Source organism: Phascolarctos cinereus, unplaced genomic scaffold (genome assembly GCF_003287225.1).
Source record: "Phascolarctos cinereus isolate Bilbo 61053 unplaced genomic scaffold, phaCin_HiC Scaffold_4;HRSCAF=312, whole genome shotgun sequence".
NCBI classification, from domain to species: Eukaryota; Metazoa; Chordata; class Mammalia; order Diprotodontia; family Phascolarctidae; genus Phascolarctos; species Phascolarctos cinereus.
This window is the reverse complement of record NW_027555847.1, coordinates 258,219,760-258,231,722: the sequence shown is the minus strand read 5'-3', so window position 1 is coordinate 258,231,722 and position 11,963 is coordinate 258,219,760. Positions and strand designations below refer to the sequence as shown.

Genomic DNA, 11,963 nt, shown 5'->3' with positions numbered 1-11,963 from the left:
GTATGGAACTCAAAATGAGCTCACACACACTACCAAAAAAACAGAGCAAACCTTATATCCCTATTCCTGGCAGCAAGTCCCTCTTAGCTGACTTTCATTGGTAGAAGACAGCATAGTTCACAGACTTCCCAAAATGCCCACTACATGTTCCCCTTGGTATGTTCCTCCCCTTCATTACATGCAACAATGCCTAGAATTATGTTAATCCTCCCCTGGTGAGGAAAATTAATAGTAATAAGCTCATTAAGCATGAGCACCTCAGCCAAGTGATGACCTTTGTCTTATTTTCAGCCTCTTTAACCACACTACCAGTTTCACCCTGTTTTAGCTAGTTCTTGAAACTCCTCACCTAGAGCTACTTCCTCCCAATTTCCTTATATGGAAATATAACCGTTTCTTACTTCTCACAATCTGATTTGGATTATTCAGGTAATTATATTTCTTGAAGCTCAGTCAAGAAGTAGGCAGTGCTCTTGCCATATAAGATCATATCTAGGAGAATGGCCATAGGGAAAAATTACTCTAGATAAAACCCAATGAGATTATTCTCTGGATATACTAGGCAGCAGGTTCTAGGGGAAAGATGACAAGGTGGTGTAACATTTGCAACCATGGGTCCCACCATCAGAAGGCAAGGTACGTTACATTTTACTCCTCCCCCACAACCATATGCTACTCTTAAGGGGGATTGGGGTGGGGGAAATCACTAAATTCTCTGCCAAGGGTTCCAGCTCCCAACATTAGTTTTTCCCCAAGTGTAAGAGGTAGCCCCTTGACCCCAGTTCCATTCAGGAACAGTTGGATTAGCTTTTACAACAACAACAACAAAACACTTGAAAGATATAATCATAAATAGACAAACACCTTACTCCCAACACATGGGAAGCTTAATCCTCCCCTCCCACCATACCATACAGACTTGTAGTTTACTTCAGTTGTGAAAGAACACATTCCTAAATTGCAAGCTCAAATCTCCCCTCAGGCTTGAGTTCCAGGCATCCTGGTTTTATAGGCTTTACCATGGGGCTGGCTGGCTACAACATCCTATCTGAAATTCTGGTTTCAAGGGTTTGCTGAGGATGATCAACAGCAAGTTAAACTGAGGATAAACAAAACAGAACAGAAAAAAAAAGCCATCACAAACCCATTTCTACCACTGGAAGGAAAAGGGTGGGGTAAATGATTCCTCCACCCTCCCTTTTCAAATTATGGCTCCAATGCTATGAATGAACTGTGATCTTCCCTATCTAGATGCAGCAAGAAAAAAATTCACTGGAAAGAGAGTGAATTTATTGTTTTTTCCAGTTTAAAAGACACACTCTCTTCCAGCTAATCATTCAATTAAAGGAGGCTTTTCATACCTATTTGATAAGTAACTCAGGGAAGTAAAGTTCCTCCATATGAGGAGATAGGGACATGTGGAGACAAGCCACTTTACAGAGGAAATTGACATAGCTATAATGAAGATATTATTTGGGGTCTTATAACTCAAACAATATAAAATTAGATATAAATGGAGCTCAGAATACTATACATTCTCCATGCAGGAAAGATTTGGGAAGGCTCAGGAAGCACCCTAGATGTCACCATCAATTAAAGTCACTTATTTTGAGTAGCAAGAAGGTACTTTCTTGATATTTCAACATTTTCCAGAGATTTTTAAAATGCCACTTGCCACCCCATAACAATTATGATTGCTTCATTGACCTCATAGAAGCTAATACCCTACATGTGCATTAATTTATCTACTCAAGTGGGTAAATTTACTCACCCAAATGAATAAGAAATGTAGACTATAGGAATGAAGACTGAATGTTAAAAAAATCAGACCTAATCAGTCTTCCCAGTCAACATTAGGGGAACCATTTCTCCATCTACCCCAGACGGAAGAAGACAAGTGAATTTTCTCCTTATGTTGATTATTACTACTTTCCATTTGGACATTTTGACTAGGGTTCACAGACTACAAATCTACAGAGCATGATGTAAGATTTTCAGGGTAGCTTATAAGTTCTTTAGAATTAGTGCCAAGAATGAGAATAAGATCATCTTTTGATTACACCCTTTGGGTTAGATAAAAAGCCTGAGGTCTTCTAGTTTAGTGTTAGCACTTTTCTTCATAAATATGATATGTATTATTTTGAAAGCATTCAGGAAAAAAAAATATTCTGAAAGCATTTTTCCCTGGTTGAGGAAAGAACACATCCAGGTCCTGTATAGTGTTCAGTCTACTACTTAGTCATAGGTTCTATACTAAGTCTGACAAATGAGTTTTCCACCAGATCCAGGTACACTTCCACAGATTTGTTCTGGTGCTATAATGGTAAAAACAAACAAACAAACAACAACAACAACAAAAATCACCAATATTCATTCCAGTCTTATAGGATATTGTTATACCGATAAGAATTAGGGCCCTATAGCATTTTAAAAAAATAGTTAACTTTTACCAAAATGTCATTTTAAGGTAGTAAAATCCTACAGAACTTTCCATTATTGGCTGAAAAAAGGGCCATCATACAAATGAAATAATAAGATCATAGAATAAGAGCTGGAACAGCTCTTAAAGGTCATTGAGGAGAACTCCCTTATTTTATTGACAAGAAACTTAAGGCCAAGACAGGTAACTGATTTGTCCAAGGTCACATGGGTGGTAAGCACTTTCTACACTACGCCTTTATAGGAACTAGGATATTAAAGTGCTTGAGAAAGTATCAATATGCTTGCTGAAGTCTCCTAGTAGAAAGGACATACATTTGACATAAAAACATTTACTAATAAGCAATATTGATATGTAATACAGAAAGAAGATTTTGCCAACATCATAGATAATTATTAAAAGATATAATTTATATCACAGCCATCAAATTTGAGGCCTGTAGTCTGCAAAATTCTGAGTGTCACTAGAATCAGATGAAAATGTAATTGGGAACTACTTAATGAAATAACTAAAAAATGTTATATAGCACAATGTTAATTTGTGGTTTTCTAAGTCAATACATGACCATAAGGAATCTTTTGTATTTAAATTTGACAATGTTAATTTACCTCAAATCCATACGAACATTGCATGCAATATATGTAGCACAATGAAAAACACCACTTGACAGACTGTTCAAATGACTAAATTTTTTAACATGTATTTGGGAAATATGTAATGAAATAAAAAAATGCTTGAAAAAAGAACCCCCTCTGTGACATAACCAGTAGGTAGCTATCCAACCTTAAGGATTCTAATTATGGTTGACCCACTTCTCCTTTATAGAAATTCTATTACAAATTTGGATAGTTAAGCACTTTTTAAAAATATCAAATGTAAATTTGCTTCTTTGCAACCTTTAAACATTTCTCCTTCTTCTGATTTCTGGGTCAAAGACTGCTATAATTTGTTACTACCTCCCATCATCCCTAAATTTCTCTTTTTTTTCCAACACTTTTGACTCATTCCCATATGGTGTGAACTTCAGCCTCATCACACTAGCATAACTATAGTGTCAATAGCATCATGTACCACCATGAACACACCTTTATTCTATATTAATTGAAGCAAGTTAAATATTATTCTACACAAAACCCTGAATATGTGATCAAGGTTGGAATTAGTGTTAATCTTACAGAATTAGGGTGGATATTTTTGGACACATTGTACCTACAAGTTTATTTCTTGAAGAAACATTTTAAAATGTATGTATACATACATACATATATGTGTGTATGTATATATGTGTGTACACATATACACACATATGTATAATATTTAATGTTTCCTTTTAATCTGCTTTGTTAAAAGGATGTATTTTGCATAAAGTATAATAATACACAGTTACATATCAGTAAGAGATACTGTGAGCAGAGAGCTTCATCTGAATCTCAAAGAATGCATCTTTAATTACTGCTGATATGACCAAAGTATCACCTCCCACCAGTAGCAAACCTTAATTTTAGTGAAAATTTTGAAGTGGAGGGGGGAGAAATAGAGCTTAAGTTATAATACTGCAAACAAAGCTTTACTGTCCCTTAATTTTACTCAGTTTAGCTCTAAATAACTAGTAGTAAAACTGAACATTTCTATTCTATCCCTCTGAAGAAGTGACCCATTGTGGAACACAGTAGTATGTTTCATGCTGTTTACATGTATGGTTCTGCTGATTGTATAGATAAATTAGCTTAATGGTATTTTATTTTCAGAGAAATTGTGCCATCAAGTATTTAGAATAGTCAAAACTAATCAGCAGTTATTAGTGATTTTTAAAAGCTTACATGGCCCAGTAAGAATACTTGTAGAAGTCCCAGAAAAGGAGCAGATCAAGCAGAATTCAAGTGATATTAAATATGTTTCCCCACTTCAAATTGGGTTTAAAAATAAACTAAATTTGTCACAAAATGTGATTTTTTCCTTTTTCATTCAATATTATATATTTATTTAACATTTTGTTGGAATATGATGCCAACTTATCACTGACATTTAGAGATGGATTCTCTGACAAGACATAATAATTTTATTAGCGCATGGAATTTAATTGTTTACCATAGCATCCTGGTAAAAACAAACAAGCAAAGAGTATTTAAAAATAAACACCAAGGAAGGAACTAAGGACTAATTAGTATAAGAATAATGGACTTAGTACTTAAAAAGTTTGTTAGAATCCAAGCTTTTCTTAATGATTTATTTTCTAACAGAATGTGTTATGATCACAGTCTAAGTATTTCCTTCTTTTTTTTTTTTTTTTTCTGGTACATTATGTTTCTGATGTATTTTTCCCCATACAACATAACTTCAGCTTAAATATTTCCTTCTCATAGACTTTGGTACTTTTATTGTGGTTTTAGGAATGAAAGAACAGAATGCTGAGAAACGATAGTCAACTTTCATATTTAAGGGGGTTTGTGTGAAGCCCAGAGACAGGTTAAGACAACTCTCCTAAATAATACTTGGAAAGTTAAATTCTATGGAGAAAGTTCTTTGAGAGATTTGTATAGTTAGCCCCTCATATTTGGAGAATATGTGAAGGGAATAGAGAGAAACCTTAAAAAAAAAAGGTGGGTTTTTTTTAATGTGAAGACTTGAAAAATTAATTGACATGGAGAAAGAGAGTAAGGAGAAATTTTAATAATAATACTGTGATATTGGTCTTAGCCTACCAGTTTAAAATTTGAGGCTGAGATAAGAAAGTTGATTTTTTAATAGATCATTGAACTGGATTAAATAATTCATTAGTAAGATTTTTAAAAACTTATTTATGAGGAATGTATATCCTTTTCTTTGGTTGCCCTTGAACCCAGTGTGAGAATTAGTAGTAGTAGGCTGAGGGGTAAATGATAGATTTGCTTATTCTTAAGAGCACCTTCGAACCCTGCACAAGGATTATTGGAGATAAGCTTTAACAAAAGCTTTGGGTATGTATTGGCTCTCATCACCCTTTAATGTGAGGTATAATATCAAACACAAGTTACACCAATTAAAATTAGTTTTTCCACTGTTATGATTCATGTATCATTGTCAGTAGGCCAAATTGGCTGGGCACATTCCCTTTAGACTTACTTCCTCTCCCAAAGTTGTCATTAATGTTGTTGGTACACTGGTATAGGGGAGGAACCAAACGTTAAATGTCTCTTTAGATGATTGATAAAAACAAATCAGATAACAATTCTTTGTTTTAAAAAAATTTTATTTTTATTAAAATATGCATTTGACTAACAAGTATTTTTCTAATAGGTGAATAACATATAATAAACTTGAGAAAAAAATTAAAAAACAGTTTCAGCATTTTTAAAGGGACATATATACTTCCCCAAACCAACTTAACTTTATTAAAAAAAAATCACTCACAAAAGAGAGTGAGATATTGTATGTAGTATATAAGTTCCAGGTCTTGGACTTTGTAGAGCTGGTCCTAATAATCTAAAAAAAAGTAGCAGACCTTGGGTTGTTTTGATTTTTAGAGACATAGAAGTTTCTATACTCCAGGGGTTATGTTGTTGCTAAAATTCCTCATCAAAAATGAATGAAACCATAGGTATACCCTCTAATTTTATATGCCAGCAATAATTAACTATGGATCATAGAAAACAATATAATTAACACCTTTCCTTGAGATTGCTTTTGGTAAATCCTAACAAAGACCAGGTAGAACTAGTTTACTATCCTTTTTTGCAAATTATTTCATCCTTTTTTTCCCCTCAATTTTAACTCCAGTTAAACCTAAAACTTAATGGCAACAAAGTAAGCAAATAGTCTATGAAGTTCCTTTTTCTAATAAAGGAAAATTCAAAGTATGCTTCCTCTAATAATGCTCAATGATTCTATGTCTTTCTTCATAAGATATATTCTAGAAATTATATTCCCTTCTAAGGAAGTATTTTCTTATTCTAACTAATTCGTGATGGGAGCCTGAAAAGCCTACCAGGACTGGTAGTAGCATAATTCTTTTATAAAATTGTTCTACAAATATCTCATCTATCTTCTTGAAATTCTTAGAGGAGGCAAAGCCAAGATGGCAGAAAAAAGGCAGGAAGGAGCTTGTGCTCTTGCCTAAACCCTTCCAAATACCTTTAAATAAAGCTCCAAAACAAATTCTAGAGCAGCAGAACCTACAAAAGAAAAGGATGCAGTGAAAGAATTTTCTATCCCAAGGTAACCTTAGAAGGTTGGTAGGAAAGGTCTGTGGCATGAAGGTTAGAGCACAGTTCAGTGCTGGCAGCACCAGCTCAGACCAGGCCCCAGCAAACAGGAATAGGCCTGGGGGGAGATTGAATAAGTGGTGGCAGTGGTGATTTCTGGACCTCTCAACACTGAGATAGCAAGGGGGTCTGACAGCTGATCAGAAGAAGATAATATGGTCACTTTGCTGGCACTGGGGTCAAAACTCTGTTGCATTTCCCATACATGTATCTGGGTCTATGTCCTGGGTATCAGTCCCAGGGTGAGAAGGAGCACACCAGAGCTTGCAGCTGCAGGGGAACTGGGATGCTGGCCACAGTTCCAGGTGGAAAAGAGTACTTGAGATTGCTCCCAGATCAGTGCCTAGTATATACATGTGTGTATGTATGTATGTACATATGTGTGTGTGTGTCTGTGTATATTCAGCTCATGCCATGAAAGAGCTCAAAAAGGATTTGAAAAAATCAAGTAAGAGAGTTAGAGTTAAAATTAGAAAGAGTGATGCAAGAAAAACATGAAAAAAGAGTGAACAGCTTGGTAAAGAAGGCACAAAAAATACTGAAGAAAACAACACTTTGAAAAAGCATCAATGCATTGTTGACGGAGTTATGAAATGATTCAACTATTTTTTTTTAATTTTAGGCAATTGGGGTTAAGTGACTTGCCCAGGGTCACACAGCTAATAAGTGTCAAGTGTTTAGTTGAGGCCGGATTTGAACTCAGATCCTCCTGACTTCAGGGCCAGTGTTCTATCCACTGCACCATCTAGCTGCCCCTAGATCCAACTATTTTGGAAAGCAATTTGGAACTACACCCAAAGGACTATAAAAAATGTGAATACCCTTTGACCCAGCAATAGCACTTCTAGGGCTGTATCCCAGAGAGATCATATAAATGGGAAAAGGACCCACATGTACAAAAATATTTATAGCAGCTCTTTTTGTGGTGGCAAAGAATTGGAAATTGAGAGGATGCCCATCAATTGCGGAATGGCTGAACAAGTTGTGGTATATGAATATAATGGAATACTACCGTGCTATAAGAAATGATGAACAATCTGGCTTCAGAAAAACCTTGAAAAACTTGTATGGTTTGATGCTGAGTGAAGTGAGCAGTGTTGTACAATGACCAATATTAATAAACTTAGCCCTTCTCAGCAATACAAGGATCTAAGACATTTCCAAAGGCCTCATGATGGAAAATGCTATCCACAAAGAAGAAAGAACTATGGAGTTTGAATGCAGATCAAAGCATACTATTTGCTATTTTTTTCTTCTGTTGTGTTTTGTTTCCTCTTTCTGGTGGTTCTTCCCTTTAATAGGTTTTAATTCTTACTTAAAACATCACTAATGTGAAAATATGTTTAATAGGAATGTATATGTATAGCCTATATCAGATTGCATGTTGTCTTGGGGAGGGAGGTGGTTATAGAGGGGGAGAAAAATTTAAAACTCAAAAGCTTATGGAAGTGGTTTTTGATAATTCAAAATAAAGTAATTGAATAAAAAAACAAAACAGAATAGTCCCAAGAGGCATGAAAATCCAATGATGAGAAGAATGCCTTTAAAAGTAGATTTACCAAATGGGGAAAAAAAAGACATACAAAGAAGTCACCTAAGAGAACTCCTTAAAAAAATTGACCAAATGGAAAAGGAGGAAAGGAGAAAAAGAAGAAAAAATTGCCCTGATGTTTTAAAAATAGAGGGTAAAATAGAAATTAAAAGAATCCACCACCAATGTTTTGAAAGAGATCCCAAACTGAAAACTCCCAGGAATATTATAGCCAAACTCCAGATCTTCCAGGTCAAGGAGAAAATATTGCAAGGAGTCAAAAAGAAGAAAGAGAAGGAGGAGGTGGAGGAGGAGGAGGAAGAGGAGAATATAAAAGAATATTGTCTCAAATACTGTGCAGGCACAGGCAGGACAACACAAAGTTTTGCATTTTGTACATTAAAGGATCAGAAGGCTTAGGATAGGATATTCTGGAAGGCAAAAGATCTAGGATTATAATCAAGAATTATCTGCCCAGCAAAAGTGAATGCAGTTCTTCAGCGGGGAAAATGGATATTCAATGAAATATGGCACTTTCAACATTCCTAATGAAAAGACCAGAGCTGAACAGAAAAATCTAACTATCAAATACAAGATTCAAAAGAAACATAAAAAGGAACAGGAAAGAGAAATCATAAGGCATTCAATAAGGTTTTACATTCAATAAGGTTTACATTCCTACATGGAAAAATTGATACTTGTAACTCCTAAAATCTTTCTAATTATTAGGCTAATTAGAAGGACTAAGCATAGGAAGAGGGCACAGGTGTGAGTTGAATATGATGAGATGATTATCTAAAAAAATTAAGGGGTGAGAAAGAAGAATGCACTGGGAGAATGAGAAAGGGAGAGGTAGAATGGGATAAATTATCTGACATAAAAGAGGCCCAAAAAATTTTTGCAGCAGAGGAGAAGATGGCAGGGAATAGGGGCTGTGAGTGCATGAACCTTACTCTCCTGGGAATTGGCTCAAAGAGGAATAACATCTATACTCAGTGGGTGTAGAAATCTATCTTACTATATAAGAAAGTAGGAGGGGAAGGGAACAAGGGGGTGCTGATAAAAGGGAAGATAGATTGAGGGAGGTAAAAGTCAAAAGCAAAATACTTTTGAGAAAGGACAGGTTGAAAAGAGGAGAGAATAGAATAAAAGGAGGTGCAATAGGATGGAGGGAAATGCACAGTTTGTAATCATCACTGTGAAAAAAAATTACAGCAAGTTTCTCTGATAAACACCTTATTTCTCAAATATATAGAAAATCCAGTCAATTTATAGAAATGAGAGCCATTCTTCAATTCATAAATGGTCAAAGGTTATTGTATGGGACAGAGACCACCTACCCAAATCTAAATCAAAGTCTTGAACAGAGTTTCGCAAAAAGGAAAGTTATTTTATTAGCTTTCTTGAGAAAAGACACTTCCGTGTCACCCAGGATGGCGTCAACCAAAGGGTGCCAGTGCTCTTTGTTTAAAGCAAGGATATGTAGACCCTAACAGAGCAGCCCAACCTAACCCCTTCTGTGGGCTCACTGGCTGAACCTCAGGGGTAAAATCTATGCACATAAATCTGCCCCCAGCAACAGAGAGGAGGAAGAGGTATAGAAATTATGTTAACATGTTTCCCTTTTCAGGGCCTCACAGTTTCAGCAGTCTTTTACCCAAGGTCATATAACTAGCTAGAGGATGAGATAGACAGGATGTTCTTACCACTCAGGAATTTCTGCTAAAACTATCTAAGAGCAGAGGAGGGAGAAGGAAAGGGGAGGGGGTCCTGTGTTTTGAGGGGTCTTCACTTAGTGCTGGTACACATGTACCACTCAGTTACGAATTATAATTTCCAGAGATCTGTCAAATCTGACATTTCTAAATGTGATCTAGAAGAGAATCAGAAACATCTCATTAGAAAAACAACTGATATGGAGAACAGATCAAGGAGAGACAATACCTGAAAGTTATGAACAAAAAAAGAATCTGGACATAATTTTACAGGAGATTATTAAGGGAAACTGTCCTGAAGTTCTAGAACAAGAGACTAATGTAGAAATAGAAAAAACAAACAAGCAAAAGAAAAATTAACATTCACCAATGGAAAGAGATCCCAGGAAGAAATTTAGAGGAGCCTCATAGTCAAGGTTCAAAATTCACAGGTTTAGAGGCATAGTGGCGCTGAACCCGGAGCCGGTGCCAAGTCTCTGGGCTGCTGGGGGTCTGTCGGCTCCTGGGATGGTTCGTCCCACCACCTCTTCCCTTCCACGGGGCCCAAGTGAGCGTGGGTCCGTGGCTTTTGTGAGAGTAAGTCCTCCCCAGGCCACTTACCTTCTCTTAGAGCTTTGAAGTGTTGGAAGTGCCTTCCCACCTCGGGCTTCTCCAAGAGGGAAACCGAGGCCCCGAGAGGCGAAGGCACTACTCAGAGGTTTAATCAATACTATGAAACACATAAGTAAAAACAAATTACCTTCACCTGCCAAATTTGAAAGAATCTCATACAAAAATCCTTCTGAATACCATTACATGAAAGTCCAATTGTTGGTGCTGCCTTACCTTTTGATGTATTGACATATGAAAAAAAGACCTTATCAGAACAAGAAATGTGCCTTCAGAGTGATGCAGGGTTCTCCATTTCTTCTTGCATTATCTGGTAATAGTAAAGAATTCATATTGAAAGAGTAGAAATTGAATTGGAATTCTCTGAAAATAAATGTTCAAGAAAAAAGTATTCCCACCCACCCCCGACTTTGTGTCCAGATTTGTAGACAGAAGGACTTGCAGCTCTGGTTTGAAATTGTTTAAAATTTGGAAAGATATTCATGGTAATTTCCAGTCAATGAATTTTACTGAGCACAGTAGGGCCCAGAGTTCTCCTAGTGCTGTTGAAGACGTACAATTCTAACTTGACCAGGCAGCACCTTCAGTATTTTAATGTAAAAGCTGAATACTGTGCTGAGCTCACTAAGGCTTTTACCCAGAAGGATGTTGTTATGTTTTCACAATTAACAGGGAATGTCAACCCCTTGCACTTAAATGAAGACTTCACAAAGCAGACAATGTTTGAAAGGACCATCTTTCATGGAGTTTTGATCAAAGGATTGATTTCTGCACTTTGGGGTACCAAAATACCTGGTCCAGACTGTGTGTTTATTCCTCAGGAGATTAACTTCCCAGCCCGTTTAGATGTTGGAGAAATAGTGTTAGTGATTGCTCAAGAGAAAAAGCTGAAGATGTGTTTTGCTTTTATTGAAGTATCATGTTGTGTAATAGAAAGAAGAAAAACTGTGATGGAGGGCGTGGTTAAAATTATGGTCCCAGATGTCTCTGGTTCTTGCACCATATGTTAAAGCTACAGAATCAGAAATGTATTAATGTGAAAATTAAAGTACAACTAGAGAAAACAATGGAAAATACTTGAGTTGCTATTTCATATAATTATTGATAAAAGCAAATAATTCATGCTTGGAGAAAGGAAAAAACAACATTTAAATATTTCAAAAAAAATCATAGGTTTGGAGAAAATATTGAAAGCAGTAACAACAAATAAATAAATAATATGGAAATACAGTCAAGATTTCACAAGACCTAGCAGTTTCTACTCTAAAAGACCATAGCTCTTAGAACATTATATTTTGAAGAGCAAAAGAGATGGGATTGCATCCAAAAATAACTTACTCAGTGAAGTTGAGTATAATCCTGAGTAAAAGAAGATGTATGTTTGATGAACTGAAAGACTTTCAGGTATAATTGTAACAAAAAGAACA

The 11,963-nt window shown here is 35.9% G+C and overlaps 1 pseudogene; it reads left to right on the top strand.

Annotated features, from left to right (window-relative positions):
- The first annotated feature begins 583 nt into the window (after positions 1-583).
- On the top strand, positions 584-11,546 carry LOC110201172 (hydroxyacyl-thioester dehydratase type 2, mitochondrial-like; annotated as a pseudogene).
- Positions 11,547-11,963: the final 417 nt, after the last annotated feature.